Genomic DNA, 8,661 nt, shown 5'->3' with positions numbered 1-8,661 from the left:
CGTCGTTGATTGCGATGGCGAACAACGTCATGCTCAGCACTGATCCCTGAGGTACGCCGTTCTCCTGAGTGTAGGATCGGGATAAGTGATTGCCCGTCCTTACTCTAAAAAGGCGGTTCGTTAAAATTTTTTTCATAAATATGGCCATATTGCCCTTAAAACCCCACTTGTGCAACGTGTTTAAAATCTTTCGTCGCCACACACTGTCGTAGGCCTTCTCGAGGTCGAAGAAGACTGCTACGACGTGTTGGCGTAACAGAAAGGCTTCCTGGATGAAATTGTCAGTGCGCACCAGATGATCTGTTGTGGACCTCTCACGTCGAAAGCCGCACTGAGCGTCGGAGAGGAGGTGTCGTCTCTCCAAGCACCAAACGAGACGTCGGTTAACCATTCTTTCCATCACCTTGTACAGGCAACTAGTGAGAGAGATGGGCCGATAGCTGTTCGGGTCGCTCTTGTTCTTACCCTGTTTCGGAACGGGTATCACCAGGGACTCCCGCCAGGAATTCGGGAAACTACCCTCAATCCACAATTGGTTGAGGGTATTGAGGACCTCCCCCAACGCTGACTTCGGAATATTCCGAAGAAAGGCGTTGTGGATCTGATCCATTCCCGGTGAGGTGTTATGGGAATCCGTGATGGCGGACTCGAGTTCCCATGGCGAGAATGGCTCATTGTATGCTGCAGGATTTCCAGATTCGCGAAAATTGAGAGGGACTCTCTCACATTGCCTCTTAAAGTTTGCGAAGTTGGCGTCATATAATTCATCACTGCTGCTGGCCGCGAACTACTTGGCGAAAGTGTCGCTTATTTCTGGGGGTGAAGTCACCACCCGTCCAGCAACAAGCAGTGGCAAGATGACGAAGGAGCCCTTGGACCCAGAGATTTTTTTGACTTTGTCCCATACCTGCGCGAGTGGGGTTCTCTGGTTAATGGTAGAGACATACTCTATCCAGGAAGCCCTCTTGGCCTGCTTCACCGCCTTCCGGGCTCGCGCTCGTAGGTGGCGGTAGGCTGCCAGGTTTGTTGCCGTGGGGTATTTCTTAAAAATATTCAACGCTTTTTTCCTCGTCCGGATCGCCCCGTCGCATTCCTCGTTCCACCAAGGGACGGGTGCTCGATGAAGGGTGCCGGACGTGCGAGGAATACTTTCGGTAGCTGCGGCTACGAGCGTTGAAGTCAGTGTCTCGACATTTTGCAACGCGTCGAGACTTACGTCATGTTTAAAATGAAAATTATTCTTAAAAAGCGACCAGTCGGCACGGATGATACGCCAGTTTTCCGGAGGTCTGAAGGTGTTTGGCGAACGGTCTACTTTGTCGAGTGGAAGAGGAAAGTGGTCACTCCCACAGAGATCGTTGTGGACGATCATCTTCAGCTTCGGGGCTAGGCTTCTCGAGCATATAGCAAGATATATTGCTGAAAATTCCCCATTGAAGCTGTTGAAGCGAGTTTTTCCCCCGCTATTTAATAAAAACAAATTAAAATCCTCAATAAAATTCGGCCTCTTCTATTGCTTGGGGTGGATGGGCCTCCCCATAGTGGATCATGGGCATTAAAATCGCCCATCAAAATAAATGGCCGAGGTAGCTGACGGACAAGGGCTTCCAAGTTAAAACGAGTTACCGGTGCACCCTCCGGCAGATAGACGTTGCATAACGCCATCGTCTCTGGGGTGTGCACTGTGACAGCCACTGCCTGGAATGGGGTGTTCAGTTGGACTCGGGAGGTGTAAAGGGCCTCGCGAATCGCAACTGCCACTCCTCCTTGGGCGCGTTGACCACTCGTGTCGTCCAGTCTAAAAACAGTGCACCCCTTTAAAACACCCTTGTCTGTCGCCTTAAAATGCGTCTCTTGCAGACAGATGCAAGAGGGATTAAAAGCGTCCATTAAAACGGCCAGCTCCTCCTTGTGCCGATAAAAACCATTGCAGTTCCACTGTAGTAAACAGGCCATTAAAATTAATTATAATTAAAATAAATAAATATATAAATAAATATGTGTTTTAAAATTTCGGAGATGACCGTTTGTTAAGAAATCATCGCTTAAAGCGATGTTTCTTCCTCCACTCGGTTGCCAGGACCTCCGTATCCGAGATACTCTGGTCCTCCAGAACCTCCGGCCTCCCTGGTTTTGCGGGAGGTATAGGGGAAGGTGTCTTCTCACGCCGTATCGGCGTGTTCCCCTTGGTGGTGGGCTCTTCTTCGAAGGGCCCACCGGAGTAGGTGGCTCATTGTCCACCTTACTCTCTCTCTTTGGTGCTTTTTAATTTTTTGCTTCGCGTGTCCAAAGCGGTAACTTTAGGGGCGTCAGTTTGCGTGGCGATGGTGCACTTTGGCAATAGGGTAGACGCGACGGAAGCAAAGGACCGGGAGAAAGTTGGGGCGACGAGTGCCCTGTACTTTCTCCTCGCTTCCAAATACGATATCTTTTCCAGCGTCTTTATCTCCATGATCTTTCTTTCCTCTTTGGGCAGTCACGGGAGTACACTGGATGTGTACCCTCGCAATTGACGCAAAGAGCTTCCGAGGAGCACTCTCTATCCTCGTGCGCGTCCTTGCCACAGCGCGGGCAGGTTGCCTTGCCCTCGCAGCGCGACGCGACGTGGCCGAAACGTTGGCACTGAAAACAACGCACGGGATTTGGAATGAAGGGCCTCACTGGGACCGATTCATATCCAATGAATACCTTGTCGGGCAGCCTATCACGCGCGAACGTCAAAATCACGGACGTGGTGTTAATGTTCTCGCCGTTGCGCCTTGTCGTTAGTCGACGACAATCGGTCACTCCCAGAGAGAACATTTCTCTCCTGATTTCGTCGACATCGATTTGCTTTAACAGACGTCCTCCCGTTTGGGCTAACTTCAGTGTAGTTGTGTTTCTAGGGCCGTGTATCGTATACTACATTATTCATACCGTCTTACAATTGCAAGTGAGTACAGGGAGTATCGCTGAGTATAATATGTCCGTTGTAGTCGGATTACTGCAATCGTTTAGGGGATTTACTTAGGTACTTCGTGCAAAAATATTTACGTTGGTATGACTGAAGAATCCAGAGCTCCAACGGCCGGTGGATAGTCGTGGGCTAGCTCTCCGTGGGCCAAGTTCAGTTAAGTTGTATCAACCCTCCCTACAAAATAACAGTTTAACCTCCCAGTATTTGTGAAGCATTCCACCATGTGAATTTGGAATGCTTTCAAATTAATAAAAACTGTTAATTACAACAATGTTAATAAAAAAGTCTAAATGTAAAGAATATCACTGTTAACGATGTCACTGTCAATTACTAAAGAAATCTTTCCTTCAAAGCATTTAAAAAAGTCTTGCTTCTGCAACTACTAAGGGACCATTTTTCAGATAACCCATTTAGAAATTTAAAATAATACCAAATCTGTAATACATAAATTTGTGGCATTCTTTTATAGGTACCATGTATACATAATGGGGAGGCCATGATGTAAATTGACTGTGATTTGGTAGGGTATATTTTAGTGTTTATAGGGAGTAGACTGCGGTAAATTTAAATCATATTTCTTTGTTTAGAGTGCATATTATTCGCGTAATCATCATGTAACATTAGTGATAGTTTGGTGGTTGACTCTCATGCGGCAGTCATGAAGTGATCGAATTATTGTTAAGTAGCTTGATTCTGACAAGGAACACGCAATTTGTCCTAATTATGATAAGCATTTTCTCACAAAATACTCTAGTCTAAGTGATACTACGTTTTGAATAATTGTGTAAAATGACAATATCGAGTCGTTTTGCGTATAATGTAAAAGTAAACACTCAGCTGATATTATCATGTCTCCGAATTCGTCGACAACGAAGCTGGAAAAATAGCCGGAAGATGCAACCTTATCGAACGTTTTAAGTGCTGTAGCTGAGCTGTCAGCTCTTTTGAAAAAGCATATTGGCCGGTCTGATGTTGAAATTTCTGCCACAGAAGTCAGGTTCGGTGCTCTCGAAAACAAAACAATTGGACATGAATAATGCTAATAGATTCTCGCAGGAGTTGGAAGAGAGGCGAAGAAGAGAAAACTGTGTTATTATTTTTAATTTCAAAGAATCCTCGGATCAAATTGAAGACTCCAAGGTAAAAGAACTTCTCTCAAAGATTGACACTATCGAAACGACAAGTATGCCCGTGTTTAGATTAGGCAAACCATTGGTAAGTGGAGTGCACCCTGTTGAAATTGTGTTTAGAAGTTCCTCGTCATGATAAAAAATAAATCGAAAGTGACTATGGGTTCCAATTCCTCAATTGCACCGGACCAGACCCTAATCCAACATTTCAAGATATTGCACGGTGAAGTCGAAAGAGCTGGTAAGCTGGTGAAAGTAACCCCACAATAATATTTGTAAACGGAGTAAACTGAGTTGAAGAATGTTCTGCATGGTATTATGTAGGTTTGGCCTCTCCTCTTTTGGTATTAGTTATGATACTATGGGAACTCAACTTGATTTATCCGAAGGAAAGTTGCTGGCCAAATGTCTTTATGTTGTTTGCTACAAAACTAAATTATCACACTTATTTTTGGAAAAACTAGAACTTGACGCACACCTCAGATTAACCCAAAACCTAACTCTAATATTCTATATTTACATTTTGTATGCCATTATTTAAAGCCATTTGAGATTATAACCGGTTATCACAAAATATAGGTAATTTTTGATTCTCAATTTCGAATTATAAGAAATTGATCCCATTAAACATGTTTTTCTATGTGACTTGCTTTTTTCAGTGTATTTCTTTTCTAAAATGCAAAATTGCAGTGGAAGTTATGTTGCTATTTTGTATTTTCTTCATTTATTTTCCACTGCCCAATCTTTTTTGGCGAATATTGCTACATACCTTGTACTTATTATTGTGATTACCTGGTAATACTTATCATTCCTTAAGTTACTTGTTGTTGTAACAACCGTGTGTTTTGATTTTTTAAACATATATGTTTTCCCATAAATAAATAAATATCTTGAGCTGTGAAAGTCCTCAGAAAAGTTGTACCTTAGTGCCCCTTAGTGATTGTAAATCTATACTATTTGTCATTTGAACTTCAGATAATAGTGGTCATATTTAATGTAGCCTGAATACTTAGAAAATATAAATCACTGAAAAATTAATTTGTATAAAAAAATAAAGGGTACGAGCTAAAATATTTTGAGGTTTTCATGGGGAAGAAAATATTTTTTAATTTCATCATAAATGAAAGTCTGGAATTTGGCAGTTGCTAAGTGATTTCAAAGCATCTGCCTCTCAATTAAGTAGTTGTAATTAGTAGTGCTTATATATCCACATTATAAGTAACATGAACTATTAATAAAGAGTTTTCACTTGACTGTTTTCAAGTTTGTTAACTTGATTAGGTGTAATGCTCTTTAAATCTTTTTCAAATAAAAATATCTGGTAAGAGCAGCCATATTAACTTATTTCTCATAGAATCAGCCTCTTCGTAAAATTCTTACCCATAAAATGATATTCAGGGGAGCATAATTATAGAGGACTTACAGTACTCCCAATGTAACTCCTAACATTTCCTGCAACTAATACAACCATTATCATCCCTAGGTAGGCATGCAGTCTGCCAGTAGTTAACTGAAGAAGACTCCAAAGATTCCAATTTGAAGGCAGCATCTTCATGGACTGAGGACACCCTGGGACACGACAACCCCAACTCAGATTGTTGCTGGTTCCTTTCATGTCTTAAGTAATTGTGAGTGCCTTGGGAGATCACGTTATTGCCTTCATAAGGGAATGGCAGCAAGTGAAGTACAATGTAGGCATACTTTCATCTTCCTATGTTTTTATTCATCCAAATGTATTTCACTACACAGTATTTTGAAACTTAATAATTGGCATAACTATTGAATTACTTAAGACACCATTATTACATAGCTGTTTAAATGGAAGTTTCAATGTGATTAATTTTTTTGTTTCATGTTATGCGATTTTTCATCGATTTATTGCAAATCTTATAAACACTTTTTCTCATCAATGAAGGCTCAATCAAGTTACATAATGCATAAATATCTTAATTGAAATCGAATTAAAAAATAAGAAATTTGAATGAGAAGTAGAATGTTAAGGAAGTGCAATGAGTAAAAGATAATAATATGAATCTTTTTCATTCAATCAATCAAATTTATTTGTTTTCTTGCCATTAGGAATAATTCCTAATACTCATGGCTAGGAGCTGAGATTTTACCGTGATCTCAATGCAAAAGTACAGTGTATTTAGATGTGACTTAATTTATTTCAGCATTTAGTTTCCTAGATTAATATTCCTGTGTTACAGTTACGGTAACATCCATGGCTGAAGTTAATATTAAATTTTTAACTAACGAATAGACTTCTACTGGTATCTGATGATCCCCGAAAACTGGTGCAATCCTTTATGTGGATTTGGTTGCATGACAAAAACTCAAATAATCCTTTCTGTACACTAGCACATTTTTGCACATTTCATTATTTCTTCTTCAATCAGAATATCCAAATAATTTCTTCGCTTTTTCCTGCTTACATGTTATGTCTGCAATATCATGTACTTCGGCATCTCAACCAAAATCTTCATCATAAAATGCTTTACCCTTCTTCAAATAATCTAACTAACTTTTCTCTTCCAATCTTGTCTAAGTTTTGGCTTGTCTTTCTTTTTTAATCCAGTCTAGATCCATTTCCATGCTCTACTCTAAATCCTGGTGCAGTTTCTAAGCTCATTACATATTAGAAATACATTTTGCCAACATAGTTCATACCCATGTATGCCATTATATTAATTTTGCAATTTTTTCTTCTTTTTCATACACTTTCAGCTTTAAATGCAAATTTTTTGTTGATTACTGTAGTTTAAATGGATTCATCAGTGAGTGTTAATTATTTGGCTCATCTCCATACTGAAGTTGTCTTGCAAATCTCCCGTTGCCATCCTGACACACATCTATCTTTATATGAGTCTTTTCCCATTCCTCATTTACTCTGCATATTAACACAATGACAAGTATGGATACAATTGTAAATATCTTCCATCCAATTACTGAATTGGAATCCTAAATCATCAATCTCTACCTTTGTGATTTGCAGATGTATCAGATTAGTCAAGTTCTTGCAACTTCTTCCCTCGACATTTTCATTAACTCTTTTTTCCACTATATAGTACTCCAGAAAAACCTAAAAGTTCATGCAAATAAAGAATGTCTATTGTTATTTATGTATTAAATTCTCTGGAGTTTAAATAGCCATTCATTCCTTTTCACTTGTTATGCTCAGCACGGCTTAACTCAGTGATGACTACCTGCATTGCCAATCTACATTACATCAACCATAATATTACTATTTCTATGCATGAAGTTAACGTTTTGTATGTTCATGTGCATTTTTTCATTTACTCATATTAACAATAATTAAAATTCATGTCAGAAAACTTTATTACCAACTTCATAAATCTACAGAAACAGTAATAACTTTCCATGAATGTTTTCCTTAGCAGCTACATAATACAACATATCCTGCTGTCTCTTTTCTCTAGTGTTGCTTTTTATTCAATCCAGAACTATTCTCATCTATACTACACAATCTTAGTTTATCATGTATATTTTTTTAAGGGCTTTTATCAATGTTGGTAGTTATGGAGGAAATAAAACAGGGAACAATTTGAAATATCAGGGTCACAAGCCTTTAATTAGCCCAAAAATATTACAATTGTAATTTGGTGCAGGCATTTACTATAGATAGATAAAACAATAAATATAATGATTAAACATGTCATGTCATGGTCTACTCAGTCAATGAACAATTACAAGCTTGAATCGCCTCCTCCTTTCATTTAAATCATCAATTATTACTAATCCAGATTCATTTTAAGTGAAAAACTGGACTGCAACTGCACTGTCCTCCTTCACCTAATTGGATGCAGCAGCAGAGAGGGCCACAGATGCACTTGGAGGGCAACCATCTCCTTCCTGTCACCAATACTTGGCTCTCTACCTCCGCCCTCAGGTGATGACATGCCCATGATCGCTGCCCAGAAATCGGCTGTGCTCAGAGATGGTGCTGACTCTCATCCCTCTCTTTTGGTTATCCATAATGGTGGAAGGGCATTGCTCTTTCCATACGAGTTTTGTCGTCTAAAAGCAATGGAAATGCTCGCACATCTAAGTACTCATGCTTCCTTATTTTAACTTTGGGTGATACTTGTTAATTTTATTTTATAAATTGCTGTTGAACAAGGTCCAATGAAATGAATGCATTTAAATTTAATGATTACTGTTATTTCTTGATTGACATTATATTAATAACCCATATACAGTTGATTATGTATTGTTTTGTATTTCAGTCTAATATTAATGTGCTTGAAAGAAAGCAAAGGATGAAATAAATTGGATAAAGAAATCTTAATCCTGACTTATTTTTTAGTGATACCTTCATAATTTCTTCTGTAAAAATGTTGGGAATGTATGCTGAGAAACCGTTTGCTGAAGTGCTTTCAGGAACTTGATCGGCAGTCGTGGGTGTTGCCTGCAGTTCAAGGATTAGTGATTTGACTGAAGGCCAAACCCTGGCTCACAAGTCGAAACTTGTGAGGCTTGGACTTCAAGTCAAATCGCTTATCCTTGACCTGTAGGCAACTCCTCATGACCGTAGACCAAGTTCCGGAAGCACTT

The 8,661-nt window shown here is 39.5% G+C and overlaps 1 long non-coding RNA gene across 1 annotated transcript; it reads left to right on the top strand.

Moving 5' to 3' along the window:
• The first annotated feature begins 3,326 nt into the window (after positions 1 to 3,326).
• On the top strand, positions 3,327 to 8,365 carry LOC139695176 (uncharacterized). Its single transcript, XR_011702276.1, has 3 exons — positions 3,327 to 4,327; positions 5,570 to 5,777; positions 7,863 to 8,365. It is a non-coding gene; the product is annotated as an uncharacterized lncRNA (long non-coding RNA).
• The last annotated feature ends 296 nt before the right edge of the window (positions 8,366 to 8,661 follow it).

This window comes from Hetaerina americana, unplaced genomic scaffold (genome assembly GCF_022747635.1).
Source record: "Hetaerina americana unplaced genomic scaffold, ioHetAmer1.1.p SCAF_6, whole genome shotgun sequence".
NCBI lineage: Eukaryota > Metazoa > Arthropoda > Insecta > Odonata > Calopterygidae > Hetaerina > Hetaerina americana.
Note: the sequence above shows the minus strand (reverse complement) of the source record. Positions and strands in the feature narration are given on the sequence as shown.